This window comes from Malus domestica, chromosome 15 (genome assembly GCF_042453785.1).
Source record: "Malus domestica chromosome 15, GDT2T_hap1".
Lineage (NCBI taxonomy): Eukaryota > Viridiplantae > Streptophyta > Magnoliopsida > Rosales > Rosaceae > Malus > Malus domestica.
The window spans coordinates 43,421,721-43,448,199 of NC_091675.1; the positions used below are offsets into that span (position 1 = coordinate 43,421,721).

General features: G+C 35.7%; 3 long non-coding RNA genes across 3 annotated transcripts; 1 reads left to right on the plus strand and 2 right to left on the minus strand.

The window, feature by feature from the left end:
• Positions 1-1,561: 1,561 nt before the first annotated feature.
• On the minus strand, positions 1,562-2,509 carry LOC139191979 (uncharacterized). The gene is made up of 2 exons (XR_011575779.1): positions 2,176-2,509; positions 1,562-1,972 (listed from the first exon to the last, which is right to left on the minus strand). It is a non-coding gene; the product is annotated as an uncharacterized lncRNA (long non-coding RNA).
• Positions 2,510-7,754: 5,245 nt separating this feature from the next.
• On the minus strand, positions 7,755-9,765 carry LOC139191978 (uncharacterized). Its single transcript, XR_011575778.1, has 4 exons — positions 9,463-9,765; positions 9,211-9,271; positions 8,957-9,087; positions 7,755-8,208 (listed from the first exon to the last, which is right to left on the minus strand). It is a non-coding gene; the product is annotated as an uncharacterized lncRNA (long non-coding RNA).
• A 6,449-nt stretch (positions 9,766-16,214) lies between these two features.
• Positions 16,215-17,846, plus strand: LOC108172620 (uncharacterized). Its single transcript, XR_001789168.3, has 3 exons — positions 16,215-16,901; positions 17,220-17,313; positions 17,469-17,846. It is a non-coding gene; the product is annotated as an uncharacterized lncRNA (long non-coding RNA).
• Positions 17,847-26,479: the final 8,633 nt, after the last annotated feature.

A 26,479-nucleotide genomic window follows, 5' to 3' on the forward strand; every position in this document is an offset into this window, starting at 1 on the left:
TTTAATTAATTAATTTTTTAATAGAAAGTGGTACAACGAGACCGATTAAAAATCCTATACGAAATTATAAATAAAATTATTTTGTATTATTTAAAAAAAATATTTTATTCCAGGGCTATTTAGTGTAAGGATGGAGATGCAAAAGGCAGTTACTGTTCACTAAGTGGATATCATAGTGGATAGCCCGATGGAGCCTTAGACAAGGTGGAACTGCTCTTATAGGCATATATCGATTTATAGTTTGTGGTTTGGAGAGATCCTTTGACTTTTTGAAGGGGCAAAAATTGAATTCCAATTTTGGGAGCACAACTTCTTGGTATTGCTATTTGATTGGTTTCGAAAGTGGGAATTTTCAAAAAAAATTTAACTAGCCAATGAAACGGTGCCATCCGACTAATGGGAATTTTCTAAAAAAGAATTAACCAGGACCTAAACGCCGTCGTTTTGTCCTAACCTTACCAAAAAAAATTTTAAACCCTCACGCACAGCAAAGCTGCTCAGCAACAACGAAACCAGAACTGTAGTAAACCCAGAACTTCCGACGAGACCAGATGGGCGAAACCACCCTTCTTGCCCTTCTGTAGCTTCGTCCTTGATAGTATATCACCGGAATTTGTATGAAAATTAATAACTATAACATGAGAGGATTAATAACACTACGTGTATCAGTAACACTTAAAAATTATCATTAATCAAACAAAGCGTCTCAGAAGTAAATACATGATTGGAATTTGTATGCAACACTGTTCTTGTTCTCTCATCGCGAAGTAATTATATAGAACTTATTATATTTAAATTTTCTCAAGAAAGAGAGATCACTCTATACCAAATAATCTAGCACAAAGCCTCATTTGAAGCATAAATGTTCACCTAGTCACAATAAAAAAATGAATCATCACTTTCATTTGGATTCAGTACTAAGGGTTGGAGAAAAATTAATGTAATTTTAACGTTTTAATTTCATCTCTTAGTATTAAATCCCAACAGTGAAGGAACATGAGTGTTGGTTACCCTGTGACCAAAAGAACATAACACCTTTCAAAAATGCTTGATGAGAAGGATAGATGAACAAGGAAAACCAAATCTCTCTCACCTAAGGGATGCTTGTAGGTGAGAATGTAATTTCAACACTATGGATTACTTGCGTGTCATGCCATTAGCTTTTATTCCTGTAAGAAAAAAAAGAAACCAATGAATTACAAATTGTTATGTCTTCCAACTCTAGTTTCTTCTTTGTATGCAGTATACACTAGAAATTGTAGCCAGTGGGTTCCTATGCACTAGTACAAAAAAGACTTTGCGCGACGTAGGACCGTCGTCGCGCAAAGTAAAAAATACGTCGCCCAAAAATTAGCCCAACGAACCTTCGTCGCGCAAGAACCGTCGCGCGAAGGCAGTGAAGGAAGGGTTTGCGCGACGCAGTGACTACCTACGTCGCGCAAAGTTGCTTTGCGCGACGTAGGTAGGCACTACGTCGCGCAAAGTTTTTTTTTTTTTTTGTGTCATTTATATTTTTTTATTTAATTTTTAATAAATATTATAATTAAATTCTAAACAATAATTAATAAACCAAGAAAAAGTAATTAATTATAGAATATATGAAAATGTACGTTTGTCCAAACAAAAAAATAAAAAACTACAAGTCTTCTAAGTTTAATACATCATGCTACTCGGTATCGTCTGGGCGAAATGGCTAGGAAGTCGAAGGTGGAGCAACATTAGGTGCTGGCATCGTCGGGATTTGGAGGCCGAACATCGCTAAGGCCTGAACAATCATATTCATCCTCTCGTCCTGGGCCCTAATGTGGTCGCCCTGGGCCACAACCTGACCTCTTAGGCGAGCAATCTCCGGAGATTCCCATAGCTGAAAATGCTTGTGAAGAGCGCTCTTCCAATCTTTGTACCGGCTTGCTAAGGTCTCCTCTAAGTAGGCACTGACCTCAAGGGATATGTCCTCCATTTCAAAAACGACCTACAAATATGAAAAACAAAATGACAAACAAAATGACCATGTATCAGAATAATTGACAATTATGAACAGAAGAATAAAGTATATATGCTCAATTATAGTAATGTCAAAAACATAACTTACTCTTTAGTATTCTAATACTGCACTATCATGCTGCACGTTACTCATAAAAAGAATAAAGTATGAAGTTAACACTAGAAACTTACCACACTACCTTTAGCCCCAGATGTGGTCATAAGATAGATACAATTCTTAACGGACGGTTTTGATAACCCTTTCAACAATAATTGTTTGAAGACGTCAGAGTTGGAGGTCTTGTTATTAAGCTGACTAATCATTCTCCTATCCAAGGCTGCCAAGTGTCACGGGATGACTCTTTAAGCCTTCCGCCCGTGCGGCACTTAGACTTGAATACCTCGATGAACAAGCTAAGTAAGCCTTCGAAGCCTCGCTTCCCCGGATCGAATCACAAAGAAGCTAAGATAGCTTGGAGAATGCTAAGATCACTTAGAAGATGGGAGAAATGAAGCTTTGTATTGAAAGTTAAGAGAACTTTACAATTGCTTACAATTCTTGGATTCTTGGATGGTTTGGCCAAATGGCCTTACCTCCTATTTATAGGCCTAAGTCACCTCCTCAATGGAGGGTTCTAGAATCCCCTACTTACATCCAAAAATATCTAGCATAGTTCTAGATACAACTTGCCTAATCTAGATTATTCTAGGTGAGGCTTAAATATGTACACTTGTGTGGAATGTTCCGGAATGCCCTAGATTATCTTGAATGCTCCGCCACGTTCTTGATTTCTCCGGGACGTTCCAGAAGCTTCCATGAAGACATGGCTTCATGGGCTTAGATATATGATGTCTTGGGCATTTTCTTTGTTTTTAACATGCGGCCCGTGACATCCTCCCCCACTTAAGCCGTCGACGTCCTCGTCGACTCTTGCCTCTCGAATGTCTGAATCAAGTCCTTATATTGCCATAAGGACGTCTCCTTCTCCCATGTTGCTTCGGAGTATGGTAGCCCCTTCCATTTGACGAAGTACTCCACATGCTTTGGTTGTCTTGGTCGCACCACGACACGCTTGGCTTCAATGCTCTCCACTTCTTTGTCAAATGCCTCCGTCATCAAAGGAGGTGCTCGATGAGACTCACCTCGGCTTGGTTCCTCATTGTCTGCATGATAAGGCTTCAAGTTGCTTACATGGAACACCGGGTGAAACTTGAAGCGGGGTGGGAGTTCCACAACATACGCGGCTTTGCCAACCTTCTTGATGATAGGGAATGGTCCCTCATATTTCCGCAACAAGCTCTTGTGCAAGCCACGAGTACTCTTGTGCTGAGACGCATTGAGCTTCACAAAGACTTGGTCGCCAGTTTGGAACTCCACATTCCTTCGCTTGCGATCCGCCCATTTCTTCATCTTCTTTGAAGCCTTCTCCAAATGAGCTCGAGCAAGTTCGTGGGCTAATTGCCACTCCTTAGCGGTTTTGAAAGCGGCTGGACTATTCCCCGTGTAGCCAGTCACGACCGTGTTCGGGGTCAAGGGTTGTTGCCCTATAGCCAACTCGAACGGACTTTTCCCCGTCGACTCCGAACGTTGCAAGTTATAAGAGAATTGGGCAACATCAAGTAACTTAGCCCAATCTCGTTGATTGGCACTAACATAGTGCCGCAAATAAGTCTCCAACAATGCATTAACCCGCTCCGTTTGTCCATCAGTTTGGGGATGAAAAGCTGTGGAGAAGTCTAACTTCGAGCCAAGTAGTTTGAAGAGCTCCTTCCAAAATCTACCCGTGAAGCGAGCATCTCGATCACTGACTATGCTCCTCGGAACACCCCAATACTTCACCACGTGCTTTAGAAATAAGCGTGCAGCTACTTCGGCTGTGCACTCCACAGGTGCGGGTATGAAAGTGGCATACTTGGTGAATCTATCGACCACGACGAAGATAGATCCACATCCATCAGACTTGGGCAAATGTGTGATGAAATCCATGGTTAGACACTCCCATGGTCTTGATGGGGTGGGAAGTGGTTCCAACAGTCCTCCCTGTTGCCTTTGTTCCACTTTGTCTTGTTGGCACACAAGACAAGTCTTCACGTAGGAATCTACATCATCCCGCATTTGTGGCCAATAATAAGCATCGCTCACCAAAGCCAACGTGCGGTGAGTGCCAGGATGTCCTGCCCACATTGAGTCATGGCACTCCTTAAGGATTTCTTTCCTTAAGCTTCCCCACTTTGGGACGTAGATCCGCTTGCCCTTGGTGTATAGCAAGCCGTCCTCAAGCCAAAACCTTCTTGTCTTCCCTTCCTTGACAAACTCCACAATGTTCTTGGCTTGGACATCATGTGATAAACCTTCTCGGACACGGCCCAAGAGATGGCTTTGCGGCTTGAGTACCGTAGCCATTAACTCTACTCGTCTACTTAGAGCATCGGCCACCACGTTCTCCTTTCCTTGCTTGTACTCTAGCTTGTAATCAAACTCCGCTAAGAACTCTTGCCACCTTGCTTGCTTAGGTGTGAGCTTTTGTTGGGTTTGAAAGTAGCTAGTGGCAACGTTGTCCGTCTTGATGATGAATAGGGTTCCAAGCAAGTAATGCCTCCAAACTCTAAGGCAATGGATGATGGCGGTCATCTCCTTTTCATGGGTCGTGTACCTCTTCTCGGCATTGTTTAGCTTGCGACTTTCATAGGCTATCGGATGTCCCTCTTGCATCAACACTCCTCCTATGGCAAAGTCGGAAGCATCAGTGTGTAACTCGAATGGCTTGTTAAGGTCGGGCAACCTTAGTACAGGTTCCTCCATTAGGGCCTTCTTCAACCTCTCAAAGGCCTCTTGACACCGGTCCGTCCATTCCCATGCCTTGTTCTTCTTAAGAAGGTCTGTCAAGGGTGCTACTATGGCTGAATACCCTTTAATGAATCTTCGATAGTAGTTGGCTAGCCCCAGAAAGGATCGTAGTGTTGGTACCTTGGTCGGCGGTTCCCACTCTTGAATGGCCTTGATCTTGCCCTTTTCCATCATAAGTTTCCCCTCCTTTATCTTGTGGCCAAGAAATTCTACTTCTTTTGTGGCAAAGGAGCATTTCTCCTTCTTGACATAGAGTTCATGTTCCCGAAGGGTCTTGAACACTATGCGCAAGTGCTTGACGTGCTCCTCCAATGTCTTGCTATAAACAACGATATCATCAATGTAAACCACGACAAACTTGTCAAGATAAGGATGGAATACCTTGTTCATCAATGTGCAGAATGTTGCGGGGGCATTGGTTAGACCAAATGGCATGACTTTATACTCGAACGCTCCATATCTGGTCACCATCGCCGTCTTCGATTCGTCTCCAGGGGCTATCCTCACTTGGTAGTATCCCGATCGAAGATCTAACTTTGTGAAGTACCTTGCTTCACCAAGTTGATCGAATAAGTCGGCGATCAACGGAAGTGGGTACTTGTTCTTGATGGTAATCTTGTTCAATGCTCTATAGTCGATGCACAACCTTAGGCTACCATCCTTCTTGCGTTGGAACAAGACGGGTGCACCATATGGGGACTTGGAGGGTTGGATGTAGCCAGCATCAAGTAGCTCGTTGAGTTGCTTCCTCAATTCCTCCAACTCGGGTGGCGACATCCTATAAGGTGATTTGGAGGGAGGCTTAGCACCAGGCTCCAACTCAATCGCATGGTCGACCTCTCTCCTTGGTGGCAACTTCTTTGGAAGTTCCTTAGGCATCACGTCCGCAAACTCCACAAGGACGTCTTCCACTTGTTTCGACAAAGGCCCGTGCTTCTCCTCCCCTTCATTCAACATTAGGGTTGCAAGAAATGTGGCCTCGCCTTTCTTCCAAGACTTGGCAAATTGAATTGCCGACAAGTGCTGGGTACACTTCTTGGCTTGCCTTTCCAATGGCACCAGGCAAGGTTGTCTTCCGTCGGCTAGGTTACAGAAAATATTGTAGAAGGGAATGGGAAAGGCTCGTACCTTGTCCATGAACTCTAACCCAATGACTACGCCATAGTCGTCCATCTTGACTACGGTGAAGTCGATCGTTCCCTTCCATGTGCCAATGTCTACGTGCACATTACGCGCAACTCCAACAATGGGGGTGGCAGCGGAATTTACCGTCTTCACGCTACCAGGCTCCTTTGTGACTCGGAGGCCCAGCCTTGTGGCTTCCTCCGACGTCATGAAGTTGTGTGTTGCTCCCGTGTCCACCAACACACGCGTCGTCTTGTCACCAGTCTTGACGTCGACGAACAATGATCCTCCCCCAACTTGAGCCTTAGGTTGTGGGAGGGTTGTCTGGATGGCATTCAGTAGACGGATGCATCCCATCGTTGCATCGTTACTCTCCTCGGCCTTGTCCTCCTTGAAGGCCATGGCCTTAAGGGCCTTCTTTTGTGGGCAATCTCGCATCATGTGAGGGCCGTCGCATAGGTAACAAGTGGGTTGCCAAGACTTACCTTTGCCTTTGTCATGCTTATCGGCTTTCTTCTCCTTCGGTTTGCTTGTCTCGGCCTTGTCCTTCGGCTTATGTTCTCCCCCACTTTTCTCATGGTTACCCCTCTTCCCCGTGGACTTGGAATCACCTTGGTGGCTTGATTTAAACTCAATCAAGGATTCGGCAGCGGCAATGGCATCAGACAATGTTTGCACGTGTCTCCTTTGTAGTTCGAGTTTTGCCCAATTTTGTAGTCCACTCATGAAGTACATGAGCTTGTCTTCCTCTAACATGTTGGGCACCTCGAATAACAAGCTCACGAAGGCGTTGACATAGTCTTTGACGCTCCCTGTTTGCTTGAGCCACCTTAGTTTCTCCTTGGCTTCGTACTTGGCATTTTGGGGATAGAAGTGCAACATAAGATCTTTCTTAAATTCATCCCAAGTGGTGAGAAAGAACGTACCTTGCTCAATCTCCATGCTCCGACGACGCCACCACATAAGGGCATTGTCAGCTAAGAACATGGTTGCCGTTGAGATTTTGGACTCGTCATCTTCAAGCTTCAGGTACTTGAAGTATCGCTCCACGTTCCACACGAATGTGTCGAGCTCCTTTGCTTCCCTCTTCCCATTATAGGATTTGGGTTTAAAGGAGTCGATTACCTTGGAGTCCAACGCCTTGATTTCCCTCGACCCTTGCACGAATTGCTTCACGACTGCTTCTTTACAAAACGCCACATCTCCCTTAAGTTCCCTTGTGTCCTTTATCTCTTCTTGAAGCGCCACAAACCTTGCCTCTATGTTGTCAAGGTGAACCTGGACTTCCCTCCGCATCTTGTCTGCCATGGTGTTGAGAGCGCCAAGGAGCTCATCTCGTAGCCCTTCCACCAAGCCACGCAATTCATCCTTACCATTGTCCACCATGGTTTGGATTTCCTCCTTGTCGACAACATCCTCATCAAGTCGAGTATCGAACTCGAGTATGGTTCGTTCCACCTTCTCGAGTCGCTCTTCCATGGTCTCCATCGATGCTTGCAAGTCCTTTAACTTTGGCTTGCTCTTAGCAACATCTTGGACCTCGGCAGTACGCTCCCTTAGGTCGGAGACTCCGGACACCATCTCTCCACTTGCCATATCCTACTTTCCTTCAAGTGATTCACGAGCTTGGCTCTGATACCAGCTGTCACGGGATGACTCTTTAAGCCTTCCGCCCGTGCGGCACTTAGACTTGAATACCTCGATGAACAAGCTAAGTAAGCCTTCGAAGCCTCGCTTCCCCGGATCGAATCACAAAGAAGCTAAGATAGCTTGGAGAATGCTAAGATCACTTAGAAGATGGGAGAAAGGAAGCTTTGTATTGAAAGTTAAGAGAACTTTACAATTGCTTACAATTCTTGGATTCTTGGATGGTTTGGCCAAATGGCCTTACCTCCTATTTATAGGCCTAAGTCACCTCCTCAATGGAGGGTTCTAGAATCCCCTACTTACATCCAAAAATATCTAGCATAGTTCTAGATACAACTTGCCTAATCTAGATTATTCTAGGTGAGGCTTAAATATGTACACTTGTGTGGAATGTTCCGGAATGCCCTAGATTATCTTGAATGCTCCGCCACGTTCTTGATTTCTCCGGGACGTTCCAGAAGCTTCCATGAAGACATGGCTTCATGGGCTTAGATATATGATGTCTTGGGCATTTTCTTTGTTTTTAACATGCGGCCCGTGACACAAGGCAGATTCTCCATTACTCCGTATAAATTTTTCAATGTTCAATTGCAGTGCCACTAGATCTGCAAATTTCATCAAGATATCATGCATCCGTTAAAACAAATGAACTGAGAATAGTGGGGGAAAACACAAGGTGTAAAAACTTAAAAAGAAAGACTGATCAGAAATTATAGATTTTCATTTCAACAAAGTTTTTCTTCAGATTGAAATGCTCATCCGAATAGACGATAATTTGATATTGAATGGCATTTTAAATTATTTGAATTGAAGCTACCCTAGTAACTATTAGTACCGCTACCATTTTTCATAAGAAAAATCAGATTAAATACTCCGATCTCCCATGTTTTAACTGAAGCTGAAAGCGAAGATACTATATATATTAGGTACAACAATAACATATGTATCTGCAGTTCGAATATGGGCTTAGTCTTGACTATGGGGCTATAGAGATGGGTAAGCTGGCTCAGTTTGGCTGATTCTGTTTTAAGAATGAGATAGCTTGGACTTCGGTGTCAAAGAAATTACGACACCTTAAGAATTCCAGAAATGGTTGTTATTTTCAGGAAAGACATGTTCTATGCGTGCATGAGATCAACAAGAAACCTTCTACTGTGTTGACCGTTAAAGGTAAAATTGGATTAGAAAAGTGATGAACTTGGAGGAATGAAAAATATCAGAACATTCAGAGAGGCAGAGAATGGAAGCATTTGTCAAGTGAGCCTAGATCTCTCACATTGTACAACGACCTCACAATCATCAACCTATATATGTTTTTGACAGAGAAATGTTTGCTACAGAACAATGGCATACCTTTTCTTTTATCATCTTCGACCTCGATAAAATCACGGAAAACTTTTTCACCAATCTCTTCACAACTTTCAAGTTGTTCCTTCATTTTTGTGTCTTTGCTGGGCATCAACACCACATGTGAACCCATGCATCTGAACCATACACAACATAATGCAAGCTTATATAGTTGCTACTTGCTAGAGAAAATAAATTAAGGGTTAACAGGAAATAAAATTAACTACATAACAGCAAAACAAATATTGAACCCAACTAACCTGCAAATAAACGACTCAATACAGAAAGCAATATTCCTGCAGCATCTGAGCCATAGAGCTCCTGCACTATATATTACTATAATTGAGCATCTATATATTACTATAATTGCTGCCATTTCCCCATATCGCGAATTTAAAAGTTTCACCAAAGGAACTAAATTTCACAGTGAAATACTGAAGAACAAGCAGCAAGTACAAAACCCCACCAAAAAATATGAAAAAACAGAGTACAAATGGAGGTTCAACACTCACCGCCACCGGAAATATCCAAAAATCCAATCACTTGGTCTTCACATCCACTCCATCCGTGCCAGCAATGATCACCGCCGTCGCCATGTCCAAGAACAACCCATGTTCCACAACACCTTCGAATTTCAAAAAAAAAAGCGTGGAATTGGTTGAGGAGGATAGTCGGCTGGAGTTAGGAGAAGGATTTGGGTTTGGTTTGGGAAGAGAGACCGAGTGAGAGAGATGAGAGAGCGGAAGGCTTTTGGTTTGGAAAATTTGGGAAATTTTTTAAAAAAAAAAGCGCCTATTTTTTAGAATTGCCCCGCCAAAATAATGACAAATGGCTCGACGCAGGTATACATTTCGACGTCGCGCAAGTTTTTTTTTTTTTTTTTTTTTTAAATATAAACTTTACTGAAAATTTACTTAATAAATATATATACCTTTGAACTTGATGGAATACGCATTGTATAAAATTAATTTCAACGATCCAACCGTCAAAATTGTTTGTATATATTCCGATATCGCATACGTCAAAAGTTGGAAAAAAAAAACATCCAAATATCAAGTAACAGGACAAAACATTTTGACGGTTATAAACGAAAAACATGATTTAACGGTTATTTTAACTCCGATTTTGATGATTTTTTAGAACTACACTCCTTGAGCCTATATGAATACAACGAACCGATTCGATCCTCAATTTAAAATATTTACACAAGCAGATACCACAAAATGTTATGTTAAACTTAATGATAGTATAAATAAACTCTAAGTGTTAGGGAATCTATCATTTTAATGGGATACGCATTGTACGAAACTAATTTCAACGATCCAACCGTCAAACTTGTTTGTATATATTTCGAGATCGCATACGCCAAAAATTGAGAAAAACAAACATTCAGATATCAAGTAACGGGACAAACCTTTTCGACGGTTATAAACAAAAAAACACGATTTAACGGTAGTTTTAACTCCGATTTTGATGATTTTTTAGAGCTACACTCCTTGAGCCTATATGAATACAACGAACCGATTCGATCCTCAATTTAAAATATTTACACAAGCGGATACCACCAAAATATTATGTTAAACTGAATGATAGTATAAATAAACTCTAAGTGTTAGAGAATCTATCGTTTTAATGGGATACGCATTGTACAAAACTAATTTCAACGATCCAACCGTCAAACTTGTTTGTATATATTTCGAGATCGCATACGCCAAAAATTGAGAAAAACAAACATTCAGATATCAAGTAACGGGACAAACCTTTTCGACGGTTATAAACAAAAAAGTACGATTTAACGGTAGTTTTAACTACGATTTTGATGCTTTTTTAGAGCTACACTCCTTGAGCCTATATGAATACAACGAACCGATTCGATCCTCAATTTAAAATATTTACACAAGCGGATACCACCAAAATGTTATGTTAAACTTAATGATAGTATAAATAAACTCTAAGTGTTAGAGAATCTATCGTTTTAATGGGATACGCATTGTACGAAACTAATTTCAACGATCCAACCGTCAAACTTGTTTGTATATATTTCGAGATCGCATACGCCAAAAATTGAGAAAAACAAACATTCAGATATCAAGTAACGGGACAAACCTTTTCGACGGTTATAAACAAAAAAACACGATTTAACGGTAGTTTTAACTCCGATTTTGATGCTTTTTTAGAGCTACACTCATTGAGCCTATATGAATACAACGAACCAATTCGATCCTCAATTTAAAATATTTACACAAGCGGATACCACAAAATGTTATGTTAAACTTAATGATAGTATAAATAAACTCTAAGTGTTAGGGAATCTATCGTTTTAATGGGATACGCATTGTACGAAACTAATTTCAACGATCCAACCGTCAAACTTATTTGTACATGCTTCGAGATCGCGTACGCCAAAAATCGCAAAAAACAAACATTCAAAGATCAAGTAACGGGACAAAAGAAAAAGGCAATACAAGAACCCCAAAAGAAAAGCAAAAGCAAAGAAAAAAAAAACACTTTGTGCGACGTAGGTCCACCTGCGTCGCGCAAAGCTGTTTTGCGCGACGCATGTGTACCTACGTCGCGCAAAGTTTTTTTTTTTTTGCTTTTGCTTTTCTTTTGCCCTTTTGCTATGAGTACAAAATAAATAAATTAAAATGTACTTACTAAATATATATACCATTGAATTTGATGGGAAACACATTGTACGAAATTAGTTTTAACGAGCCAACCGTCAAACTTGTTCGTATATGCTTCGAGATCGCGTACGCCAAAAAAGGACGATTCAAACTTGTTCGTATATATATACATTCAAAGATCAAATAACGGGACAAACCTTTTCGACGGTTATAAACGAAAAAGCACAATTTAACGGTAGTTTTAACTCCGATTTTGATGATTTTTTAGAGCTACATTCCTTGACCCTATATGAATACAATGAACTAATTTGATCTTCAATTTAAAATATTTACACTAGTTGATACCACAAAATCTTATGTTATACTTGATGAAAGTATAAATAAACTCTGAATGATAGTGAATGTATTGTTTTGATGGGAAATGCATTGTACGAAACTACTTTCAATGATCCAACCGTCAAACTTATTTGTACATGCTTCGAGATCGCGTACGCCAAAAATCGCAAAAAACAAACATTCAGATATCAAGTAATGGGACAAAACTTTTCGATGGTTATAAATGAAAAAACACAATTTAACAGTAGTTTTAACTCCGATTTTGATGATTTTTATAGCTACACTCCTTGAGCCTATATGAATACAATGAACTAATTTGATCGTCAATTTAAAACATTTACACAAGTGGATACCACAAAAGAAAAAGGCAATGCAAGAACCCAAAAAGAAAAGCAAAAGGAAAAAAAAAACATTTTGCGCGACGTAGCCAACGTCGCACAAATCAGTTTTGCGCGACGCATTCCTTCGTCGCGCAAATCGGTTTTGCGCGACATAAGTGTACCTTCGTCGCGCAAAACATCTTTGCACGACGCATTCCTTCGTCGCGCAAAGTTCCGTCGCGCAAACATGTTTTTGTACTAGTGATGGGATTAAGAATTGTGTTAAAAATTATGCCAAAAGATATAAAAGATTAATATTGTTTACATTGAAAGCTATGAACATTTTACATTCAACAGATTTGATTGATATAGTCCCCATACAAAAGATCATACATTTTCTCTATCTATGTGCAAAAAATATTAGATCGACACATTCCACTTAGATAGTTTATGTGGCTTTCAATTAATAGTAGTACTTATATATATATATATATATATATATATATATATATATAAACTACGAAACGTTATGCTATTTACATGGAAAAAGTATTAATGAATATTGTTTTATTTACATTGATAAAAGATGACAAAAGTTGTTCACCGGAATACCAAAAGTTTTCCTACAGTGCTCTTCATTGCCAAGAAAACAAATTAAGCAAGGAAAAAAAATGAAATATTGAAATACATGCAATGAATTTGCATATCAATAGATTTATATTGTATAGAAAATAAGGGTAAAGTATGATTACCTAGTTTTTTTCTTGAGTTGGAGAGGACTTTTTTTCAGCGATTTGATAAGGACGTAATCAAACTCTTGTGAATTTTCATTTGAGGTTTCTTCTGCCTCACTATTTTAAATATATAGCAAAGATTGATAAAAATAAATGTATATTAGATAAAAATTGATTTTAAATATAACAAAAGATATTGTTAAGTACGGTGTAAACTTTTTTAGCAACTCTTAAAAAGAGCACTTTTGATTGATTCTCTTTTTCTTTTGTGTGACTCTGTAGTTGTCTCATGTGTTGTAATGAAAGGTGATACTATGATAAAAGATGTGGGATCATGATTTTTTTAGGCTAGAGTAAGGTTGATCTGAATATCGTTATTTCAGAAGTTTGGTCATGGACTCAACAGCTCCGTTGGAATAAAATTCCTCTTGAGGATTTTCTAGTTTGGATGCCTTATTCAAACCTACTTAACATATAGTGTTGCAGGACGTACTTGGCTTAGTACGTTGGTCTAGGATATAAGTAGTCGTACTCAAGTTTGGAGTTCAAAACCACCTTCAAATGATTTATGGATCGCTCTTTCGATTATTCTCTCGAAAGGTGTAGAGCCCAGGTTTGAATGTTACAAACAACCTTTATGGTTGCATAATTTATCTAAGGGCCGGATGATGCACTAGACTTCCGGGTTAAGGCACCATGTGTCTGTGCCCCGTAGCTCGCCAATCATAATTACGGCTAGAACCTCTGAAGCTGCTAACTGAACAACACAGAATGGGCTAAACAAGACGCCTATGACACTCCTCCGAGACTATAACTTTTAATTTTTAAACTTGTGATATAGTGAAGTTTCAAAGCTCTTCAAAATTTTGGAATTTAGGTTATTCCATGCTCTTTTATTTGTGAATCCCTTTAATCCAAAAATACATATTTATATTTTCTTGGATTTGCTGCTCTTGTTTTTTCGAATTATAATAAGATTTAACTCTTACAATTAAATTAGTTAGGGACAACAACCCTCGAAAATAGCTAATTTGAGGATGAGGAATTTGCACTCAAACCCACTTTCTTCCTTTACCTTCCTAGTTCAATGGAAAAACTTTTTGTAGGAAGTATTTCAACAAACAAGATGTTTTGCAACCGACCTAACATAAGATATGTACCAAGGTGTTTTTAGAGTATACCAATTTAGTATAGCTATCCATCTGCTAACACCACAATGCAATTTCACAATCAATATCAAAATGAAGTGTTAGGTATTGCAGTGAATGGTGTAAGAAAGAACAAACAATGGCGATGATCTAGAAAAGATTATTCCCATATTTGGGTCTCTTGTCATGAACTTGTATTTAATCATGTATATAATTAAATAATTAAAAATACGTATCTCTTGGAGTATTACCATGGTTTGGACCAAGGTTGTTCACCTGTTGGATGGACCTTCAAGTTGTTTTCCTCGTTCGTCTTCAATGATGCCTTTGAGATTTCTAGATGATATATAGGAATAGATATTACATCCGGTCAGGAGTGTGACTATTTGTGGTGCACGTCAATCCTTAGATTGCAAGGATTCCAAGATCATAGGAAACTCATTGATTCCTGGTTAGATTAAGTCTCCATATCTTGCAGTACAAGCATGATCAATCTCAGTGAGGCTCCGAAGCAAGATGATGGTGGCATCATTGCTTTGTTTGTGCAACTTCAAGGTGAAAGCTGTTTAGTCCATGAGTAGACTACGAAGGAGTTCTTACCTTGATCTACCTTACTTCGAATAGTTTTAGAGTAAGGCGAGGTAATTCACCGTTCAAACTTTTTCATGTGTGGGAATCCATAACCATATCCGCCACGTGGTCTAGAAGTTATCTAAATTTATGAAATTTTTCTTCTTACTCCATATGATATGTCCCATTCCTTTTCCATTACATGCTAGTAGTGGAGGAGGACAAGTGTGGAGTTGTCATGCAGCGCTTTGCTGGTGATTTTTTTTAGCTTATCAAAGCAGACTTGTATTGGTTAGAATCCTTAGGTTAACCGTTGACTTGATCATGACTGTGTGCATCCTGAACTTGTAAGTGGTTGCGGCATGTTGTATGTCGTTTGATACAAGTACAGAGGAAGAACTTGATGAATTCCGCAGAGAAGTCCAACCTACGCTATAAGTGGTAAAACGGCGATAACACTTTCCACGTAGCACATAATTGAGTTTTGTAAAATTGTACAAAAAGATGACATCCGTATCTTCGTTGATGATGTATGGCATGAAACTCAGTTTGCTTCAATCAAGTACATTTAATCTGGGAAGTTGGAGGTGCCGCTGTGACGTGCTACTTATGCTAACTTGTTATTTGGCTGCATTCCGTGCCCGTTTTGAGACCATTATGTCTCTTAGAAAATTTTGGAAAAATATGAACATTGTAACTACACTTCGTATCTTTCCAAGCATATATGGAATGTCATTCGGAGAAAACAAGAAGGCCTTGAAATCTTCGTTTTCCCATAGCTGCATAGTTCTGATGAGAATGCAGCTTCAATTGTTTTCGTACGTAAAACTAGAAAGATTGGCTTTGTAGAAAATTTTGAAACTTTAACACAGCAATCTTGGGTGTCTGAGCCTTTGTCTCAAACTGGCCTTATGTCAAATTTCATCTAGAAGTCGGTTTTTAGTTGAAAAATCATTCAAGTGCACAAAATTTGTTTTAGGCACGATTACATTGCCCACAAAGCTTTTCTAGCACTTGCATAAGAGAATGCTTTGAATGTGTTAATTGTATTATTCTCATTTTGATGTATATATAATCATGTACAATTCCAACACCGATGTATAGTGTCATTCTTCAAATTTGTGTTCATTATTTTGCTTTTTAATGCAAAATAATAATTATTAGTCAAAATAATAATTATTAAGTTTTTTAATTGTCAATATATTATGCCTAAAGCCAATCAGCTAACTCTCTCTCTTCATTTTCCTTTTTCTCTTTTGTTTTTTGGGAACTTTAATGAAAAACTCTCGATATTGTTCACTTTAATGAAAAATCACATTTTTACACTAAAAAGTCAATCCTGATACTATTCACTTTACCCTTTATTTTGTCCTTATCGTTAAAACTCAAAGTTTTCAAACCTTTTTCATTAGTTTTCCTTTGTTTTTTTCGGACACACGCACTCTCTTTCTCTCTCTGATACAATTCATTTTACCCTTTATTTTATCCTTATTGTTAAAACTCAAAGTTTTCAAACCCTTTTCATTAGTGTTCCTTTGTTTTTTCGAACACTCTCTCTCTCTCTCTCGTCAACATGGACATCTCTCTTCCTTTTTTCCTCTTCTTGTGTTTTTCCTCAAGACTCTCACTCCCCCCTTTGTTTTATTTTGGATTACAGAGGAGTTGGTGAAAGTTTTTCTCTTCGTTTGTGAGAGTTCTTCTCTCCTTTTGTGGGAGCTTTCTCTCTCTCTCTCTCTCTCTCTCTCTCTGCGAGAGCTCTTTCCTTTTCCTCTTTTTCAGATCCGATTTTGCTTTCAATCTCAACCTTGAAGCTCTTTCCTTTTCCTTTTTTTCAGATCCGATTTTGCTTTCAATCTCAACCTTGAAGCTCCTTTCTTTCAACCCCATACTTTCCATATTCCCATCAGTTTTCTACATCTACTTCCTTTTCTCCCGTTTTCTTCCCCACCACCCTTCCTTCTCTTAATCAAACATTAGATCTTGAAGTTTTGGATCCGATTTGTTGGGGATTAGGAGTTGTTAGGACTAGGAGATGAACTCGTTGAGATACAATCTCCATTATATTTTTTTTTTCTGAATTATTAACTTTCTATTTCTATTTGTGCTGAAGGTTCACAGCTCGGAGGCTGGTGTCATGCGATGAAGTTTGGAAGCTGGTGCATGTAGGTGTGTACGTAACATACTAGGGCGTTTGAGACTAGAAAATTGGTTTGGTGAGTTTTGTTATATGGATTACATAGAAGTTGATAGTAGATAAGTTGAAGTTGTACAAGGGGTTGGTTGTCTATATGAGATATGCATGATGGTGAATCAAACTCAGTTATTAATTCATTAAGTTAGTTCTCTCCCTCTCTAATTTTTTTAAGGGAGAATTTGAAATAGATCTAATTTTATAGATCTACTTTTGAAATATGTTTAATTTTTAGTGATTTTTAACTTTTGAAATAAATCCAATTTTTTACTTTGAACCCATATCAAAATACATCTTTTTTTAACAACTAAATCTTGTTCTCTTTGTTGTTTGTATACAGAGTTTGCCAAGTAACCAAAGGTCCAAAGTCCCAGAAGACGTTGGTTCACAAAAACTGGGAGAAGCCTAGAAAGTGTTGAAATAAAACACTCTCTGTAAGGATTATTTTTTCTCTCTCAAATCACATGAATTTACTAAGATAAATTTCCATTTCTACTCTTACTGAACTTATTATATTAATCTTCCATTTTAATTTGTCCTGAAATCAATTTTTTATTTTTTTTTGGTGTGTTTTTGTTATGCGGTGCAGGTGTTGATTATGAATAATGTGGCAGTACTCCTCATTTTCTTGGATGGAAGCAATTAAAACTAACCAAGGCTTCAAATTATCCAAGATTTGTAATCTCTAAAAACATAAATTATAAATTTGAACTCAGAATTTGGGTGCTCAGGATTGGCGCCCATTTTTAAAAAAAGTAATTTGGAATATGGACACCGATAACAAAGAGCATCTTTTCTGACATAGGCACATAAAGATTAAATTAATTAGGAGCTGACTCTATTAAATAATTTAAAATTTCTACCACCGACTTGTAAACATTTCGTGGCTGTCTGGTGGCTATTAGGTCTTGACACCAAAAACGGTGTTCAATGAAATCAAAGGAGTTTTAATTTTGTGTATAAAAAGTTCATAACGGATCAGGTTTTTTTCTTTATTTACTCTTATGCCATTACAGCGGGGTCCACAATTATTTTGACATTTCTGTCTAGGAAAACATTATTTTAATTATGCTATTAAACTTATGCTAATTTACAGCCAGCTCTTCATGCTTCCATCATGTTGTCGATGTTATGCAGCTTTTCTTTTGTCAAATTATTCCAGTATTGTTCATCGCCTTCTACTAGCTCTGCATCTCTTTCTCTATCTTCTTTCACCTTGTAGTACATTTATGCTGTTTCTTCTTTGAAATTTTGAGGCTTTCAATAATGCTAATGAATGATCCTTGTCTTGCTGTAAATATACATCTCTTCTTCCTCTGCTACTAATATCATATCATACCTAAAATTTTCAAATTCATCTAAGGCAAACATTTGGATCCCTCTAAATTTTAAAATATCTTTGTATGAAGGAGTCCACCTATGTGAGGATATAGGAGATAGTATAAATGACTCTTTATTAATCATAGCTATATGCCTAGCTTTTTCCTTATGCATATGTACATACCAATCTGGAAGACTACTAATAAAGCTTATGCAAATTTCTTTCGACCTTTCCAGATAATCTTCTGCTACTTTTATAAGTTTTTCAGGAAATGATTTTAGATGGGAAATACGGTTAATGAATATTTTATCAAGATAACCAAACTCTAATAGTAAGGCAGGGGTAACTTCTACCACATTATGTTTTTTCTGATGCTCATAACTAAAATGCCATCGTCTAAAATCTCTCATGTTAATCATGGCTACAACTATGCTAACCTCTGGTTTACAAATACAATTCTCTGTACTATCACAAATACATGGAGGATACATTTTTGTAATAATATACATCCCTAGTTTTGGATCAAAGATGGACTGATACAAGGCGCATTGTAATTGTAATTATAACTCTTTCATAGACTGTGATGCTCTACTCAGGATCTCATTTTGCATATCTGTTGACATTATTCTTAGTTTTGCTTTTGAAATTTCTTCTAATAAAATATCATCTAATATTCAGTCTAAAAATATATTCCTAAGAAAACTTTTATATTTTTCTTTTTTGTTTTTGTGACTCAGATTCTGATGCTGCTCATTATTTTGATGCTGTTCCATTTCAATGTCTTCTTCTAAGAGCTCAATCTTAATCTCTTTTATGGGCTCATTAGCCTCTTGTTTTATGGGTTCAATAACCTCTTTTCCTTTATTCTTATGATGATCAATTTCTAAACCTATTTTCAATTCTCTTTTTAGGATGCTACTTGCCTTTTACTGCATTCTAAGAGCTTGGAGTTCTTGGTTCATTTTGGTAAACTGAGTAAAGACTTGTGTTCTCTAGAGATGATTTGAAGGTTGTGCTCAAGAGAATGAATATGATGCTGGCTTTGATGGAAATTAAAATTAAAACTATCAAACTTTTGTTCCAGAGCTCTAATTAATTTTTCATGACCTAACCTCATGCTTGGTTGCTTGATTTGGATATTCCAAAAATTATCTAAGAGAACATGTTGCCTATCAGAAAGCCCTGGTGCTCTTGACCTATATCTCAGTGTTGGAATTCTGATTCCTTCAACAATATTGACATTAAAGTTGAAAGTAGGTACTGGTGGTGAAGCTGGTTTGCTTATGCTATTTTGAAATCCACTGAATGGTGAAGGTTGATGGTGCATCATTATGCTATTGAAAGAAGCTCTTCTGCCTTGCGACCTTGTGCTATTTGCTGATGATGGTCCACAATATTCCATGCCTGTTCAACAAATTAATCTTGATAAGATATTGGCTAATGTATTGTCATTACCTTTTATATGTTCAAAAATTGGTTTAAAACCATTTCGTGTAATTAAATCAACAAAATTAACCTATCTTCGGGCTGCCTGTTTATTAGCATGTATCTTATTATAATGAGAAATTATGTTTTGACAATCAGTTCTAATTATAAATACTTCATTATGTAAAAATAAAGAAAATACTTCAAGTGAATTAATTATCCCTAAAATTTCTAAATCTGTTGATGGTAATCTTGACTGTACATCACTAAATTTTCCTGATGAATACCTACAAACTTGTTCTTCAGACTTTGGCTACTCTTTATGCTTGTTTTTGTATAGTATACATGCCCATCCTAATCATGAAGCATTTGTTTCAACTATCTTGTAACTATCATCTAATGGTAATGTTAATGGCTTAAGTTTAGTAATTTCTTCTTTTATATTTTGAACTAATTTAATATCTTCACTATTAAAATATTTTTGTCATGTTTTGCTAGTTTTACTATGTAATACTGCTATTTTTCTTCCTAAATCAGGAATAAAATTTCTTGCATAATTTAACAATCCTAAAAATGCTTGAAACTGTTTCTTATCTTCTAATTTGTCTGGAAATTCTAACATTTTTTTAGCTATATGATCTTGTAATTGTATTGTACCTAACTTGATATACATTCCTAAAAATTCTATATCTTGCTTTTCTAATGCTATTTTATTTTTGCTAATCACAATTCCATTATTGATAAATTCTTGTAATACTATCTGTAAATGCTTCCTATGTTCATTTTTAATTTTACTATGTACTAAAATATCGTCTACATAAACACTACAAAAATTATCATATTTTTTGAAAATTTGATCCATCTTTCTTTGAAAGATTGAAGGAGCATTTTTAAGTCCAAATGGCATAACAAGCCACTCAAAATGTCCTTCTGGACAAGTAAAAGTTGTCAATTTGATTGATTCTTCTACTAATCTTATTTGCCAAAAACCTGATTTACAATCAAATTTACTAAAATATTTACTCTCTTGAATTTTATTTATAAACTCATCCTTATTTGGTAACTTATAACTATTTTCATATATATTATCATTTAATCTCTTGTAATTATAAACTATTCTAGCCTTACCTCTTTTTAGTTATGAATGTTTTCTTACAATAAATGCTGCTGATCGATGTCTAGACTTTGAGGGTCTAATTACTTTTAAATTTAACAACTTTTTTATTTGTTGCTCAAATTATTGTTTATCTATTAAGCTACAAGGCAAATCAGTTGTCTTAATGGTTAAATCTGGGTTAATTATATCTAATTTTGCTAGTATTTTATTTTTACTCCAATGTAACTGTGGGTCTTCTCCTATAATTCTAGTTTGTTCTGCTAATTGTAATAATTCTTCTAAACTCCTTGGTTTACGTAACTGTCATATATCTATATTGTTTCCTTCTTCTAAAATCTGGTATTTATGTTCAAATATGTCTTCATCAAACTATTCTACGTTATTATGCTCATCATTTTCTTTTGAGTTTTCTAAATGATAACTATCTTGGCCACTAGGCTCTTCTATACTTATGCTTTTGTATGCTTCTACAATATTACTTTGGTCAGTTATTGTAATGCCTCTTTTGCAAAATGTTATGTTAGGGTTCATAAATAAAAAACTTTGTAAACTTTTCAAAAAAGTTTAAACCTAAAATAAATGGATATGATCATACTGGTGAAACAAATGTTAATGGTAAATTAAATTGTTGTTTTTCTACTTTAATAAACTCATTATTTATACAATGTGTTTAGTAAACTGGTCTCTCATCAAATTGTGTTATTCTCATTAGTTTTGCTAATTTTTGTCTATATTTTTCTGGTACTAACTCTTCTTTTATGACACTTTTTGTACTTCTTGTATCTATCATAGCTATAGTTTGTATCTTATGTTCCTTTGCTAATTCTATTTCACAATTTATGGTAATTAAAGAACTATTTTTTAGTTTTTCTATACTATGAACAATATTTCCTAATATTTCTGTATCTTGTGATTCTGTTGATTCTGCTAAATTAACTTCTAATAACCTATTACTATAACACTTTTCACATAATATTAAATATGTATTATAGTATTTATTTGCAACTAATTTACTACACTTATGACATTTTTCTGGCCATCCTAAATTAATGTATTTATATTCTTCTTCATGTTGTTCTTCCATGAATGCACACATATACTCTTCTAGATCACTATTTGTGCTATTTGAATCTTCAGAGTCTGAATCTATCATGTTAATACTCTCTATACTATAAATACTCTCATTATCACTTAAATCATCTAAACTGTATATTGACTGAATATCCTCATCTTCTTTTAACTTAAACAACTCCATCAAATGTACTTTTTCTTTCGACTGTTTACCTAATTTTGGACATTTAGGTCTAATATGTCCAACTTCTCCACATGAATAACATTTACAACTACTCTTATCTTTTGGTGCTTTATATTTTCTAATCCAAAGTCTGCCATTTCTTTTTTTAAATTATTTTGGAATATATTTTCTTTTCCTATATGTTCTTGAAGGTCTTATACTGAAATTCTTATGCTGTTTATAGGGTTTATATGACTTATATTTCTTTTTGCATATTTTCTTATGCTTATTTTTCTTATGGCAACCATACTGTTGTGGTAAATCTATATTTTTACAACTCATGTAAAATTGTTTCCTAATTTGTCTCTTAGCTTTTATTTGACTACACTCTTGTCTAAGTATATCATATACATGTTGAATTCTAGGTCTTATAGCAATATCATTCTTCTTTGAATGCTTTTACCATTCATTCCAAATCTTTTCACCTATTGGTCCTTTTATTTTTGTCATATAAGTATCTAATAAATTAATATCACTTAATTCTACATGTTCTTCCTAAATATTTAAAGAAATATGTGGTATACTCAACTATATACTGTAAATCGCAAATTTGTAATTGTTCTAAATTTCTAATTGCTCTTATTTGTTATTGTTCACTTTTGCCATCTAACCTATTATGATCTAAAAACTCTTGTTTAATCAAAGTAACAAAACCATCAATATTAAAATATGTTTTAGTTGCCTGATACTTTTCTGGATTTTGGACTTTCTATGACTGGAAATAATAGAAAACTAAACCATCCAAAGTATGTTCAAAGTAATCTAACATATTTTGTGAATTACTAAAATCTAACATTAATGCTGCATGTACGCAGCCTTTTTCCCATCTCTCAATCGTTATTTCCGAATCTTGTGGATCTATATTATCTAAATTTAATATATTAATAGCTATATTAATTTGTTCTAACCCTCTCAAATATGGAATCCTATTTTTTCTAGGTTTTATCATACTTGCATCTATATAATCTATTTTTGCTTTTTCATTATATTGTTCATTTGTTGGTCTCAAAAATTGTTGATCAGTTCTACTTGCATGTCCTGGATTTTCTACTCCTAATGTACTACTTTCTTTTTGTTGGATTACATTCTGCTTTCAATTCTAATAAATTATTATATTCTATTGATCTTAAAATATATTCTACTCTTATTTCTAAGATTAATTTTTTCATCTCTTCGTCTGAAATTCTATGTAGTCCTAAATCATATGTCTTATATTTTTCCAAATATTGTTCTTCATCTAAATGATCAATATCTTCTATAAGTTTATCTAGAATATGATCAAAATTTTGCTCAACTAAATTAATATCTAAATTATCAAAAGCCATATGTATACCCTCATTTTCGATCTAACTCTCATCCTCTTATATTTTTTCTAATTGCTTATAATTACTAAACCTAATTGTTGCTTGACCTGTACTAGTTTCATATATTTGTACTTTATCTTGTTGTCTATTTGTTGCTACTTGTAAATTAGGTAATGTCCACTGAGTTCCTTCTAAAAAGCTATTATCTATGGGTTTTGCTTCTATCATATTTACATGTTTACTACCAAATATTTGAACTAAAATTTGAAACTTTAAATTAAACTTATGATTATATCTATCAGACACTTTACCTATATACATTAAGCTAATACACAAATTTTTATACTCTCCTTTCATATTATAATTTTTTGTTCTTATGCTCACTTTAATATATTTACTAAATTCATTAATCATCATAACATAATTTGAAATACAACCTATGACTGCTAAGTTTGAACTTAAGTCTACTTCAGTTGTTGCTATTGCTGCTTGTTGGTGATTTTCCCATCTATCATCATATATGTATACTAATGCTTTTGTGCCTACTTGTGCTCTGGTTAATCTTGCTATTCCAATTAATATTGTTCTTATATGAATCTGACTAAAATGTGATTTTCTCAAATGAGTAATTGCTTCTTTACTAATTAAATTAAGTGTGACTTCTTTATCAATACAACTAACTTCATGTTGACTGATACTACTTACAATTCTACGTTTATTTTCAAATAAACTTAATTGATACAAATTATATTTATTTTTCTGTGTTCTCTCAAAACCTCTTCTAATAAATTATTGTGCTTCTTCTTCATTAGGATAAATATTTTCAGCTCTAACTACTTCTTTTCCTTTTTTTCCTAAAGAGTTCAATTTTCTATTATCAAAAGGATTTAGCTTAGGTCTTCTATTATTATTTGCACTCAAAGTTAAATTTTCTAATTTATCTAGCAAAGATGGTGGAAGTGATGAAGGTGCGTTATGTAAAACTTGATTTATTTCTATTATTTGTTCTTCAACTTGATCTAATTTTTCAGCCAAACTTAAAAACTAATTGAATAATCAAATTATTTTGCCTAATGGGAATATTACTACTAGATACCTGTGTTGAAAAATCTGTTAAACCTACTAGTTCTTTATCTAACTTAGTAATTTCTTTCAAATCTTGGATATATTTATGCTAGTTCTAGAATCTGTCATTAAACTAATAATTTATCTACTTTATTATGCAACTTATCTTTGGGAGCAGCCTCTCCATAAATGGGGGTAAGGCTAGCCGACATTCACCTCTCCCAGACCATGCGTAAAGCGGGAGCCTTGTGCACTGGGTACGACCTTTATTATGCAACTTATCTACTTGTTCATTTAACTCTTTTTGTACTAATTGAATTTTTTAAACTTCTAATTTTAGCTGCTCAACTATTTCTAATGATCTAAGTTCTACTTGCTTCGGCTTACTATCTATGAGATCAACAAGCTCTTTTATCTCTCTTTTGCTAGAAAATCTTTGAATATTTTTATTATTATCTTCTAACTGAGATGTAATATAATCTAAATTTTGTCTAATTATTTTTATGAAATTTTTCTGAAAATGCTCTAACAACTGGTTTAACAAATAATTATACTTATTATTTTCTAATTTTATATTTTCTGCTTGACTAATAATAAGATCTACAATACTATTGGCTTGTAGATTTTCTTCACCATACAAAATATGATTATGCTTTCTTGATGGAAAATAACAAACTAAACTATTTTGGTCTAAAGTTTTTTTTTTTTTTGAGGTCATTAATTTCTAAATTAAGATAATCTATTATAAAATACAGTCCACCTTTCTCTAGAGTTACGGCTAACTAGTTTCTTAGAAACTCTCTTTCTTCTCTCAAGGTCCCTAAAACTTGATCTGTTGCTCCTTTTGCTTTTAAAACTTTATGTTGCACTTCTGTGTTATTATAACTACGAATAAATGAAGGATGTTCAAGATAACCAAGATAAAATTTTTGCTTCTTCAAAGTACTGATAATTCTTTTGAATATATATGTTAATCTTCTCTTTATGCTATTTATAGTTGGATGCCTGGGATAATAAATACCTGGTAATTGTGGTTGACAGGGTCTACAAGGACAATAATATCTATTATTCATACAAAATAAACAAGTGTGATATCAGTTGTATCAATGACTTCCATCCTCAAGGTACTTTACTATTATAATTATACTATTAAAATGCTAAACTTGGCTTTAATACCAAATTCGCAACGTAGGCTCGGTTAAATAGTTGGATGACTATTATAATAACTAGACATAAAACCTTGCACATGGAACTCGGCATATTTCAGCATGACGACCACTCACAGTACAAGTATAAAGCCTTAACGGCTGAACTCAGAGGTACGAAGAACTCAGAGGTACCCTGGTTGATGTCCAGTTATTTGTATGGCAAACATTCAACTATAACAGAGTGCTTAAGTATGATCGTCAATTTAGTATGTTAATAATATAACTACAATATTGTTTCCCTGTTTTGGACTAGAAGTCTAATTAAACAAGCACACTAAAGAAAGAAAAAAAAGCTTACTTAAGACTTGGAGATTGCTTGATTATGTACACTTGAACTTTTATTGATATATGGAATGTTTACAAAGATAGTTGTTTACAAGAAAGTGTTTACTAGGAAGTGTTTATAAGGATGCTATGAAGACTACGAATGCTTGAGAGTATGAAGATGGTGTGAGTATGAGAGTAGGGTGTTCAGGTGTTGAGTGGTTGAGATCGTTGTGGTCTGTATGGGAGGAAAAACTCCCTTATATACAAATCCTAAAATAGAATAATGTTCCAATATTTACAACTTTTTGGATAGTGACAACACATTGTTTCTGAAAGTTGTTTGTCATGTCACATGAATTTATGTTGTCTTGGTTGCTGCAATGTTTGCCACATTTTCTTTTGCATGTAAATCCATGTTATTTTGGTTGTTGCAATGTTTGCCACATTTTCTTTTGCATGTGAATTTGCTTCATGATTTGTCTCCTAGTGCACAATTTTTTGCATGTGATATCCCTGAAATGCTTTCTCCTTTAAAATGCTCTTTCCCTTGTCTTCTTTTACATGCCCATTTTGGGTATTGTTGAAATATTTTGTCCTTA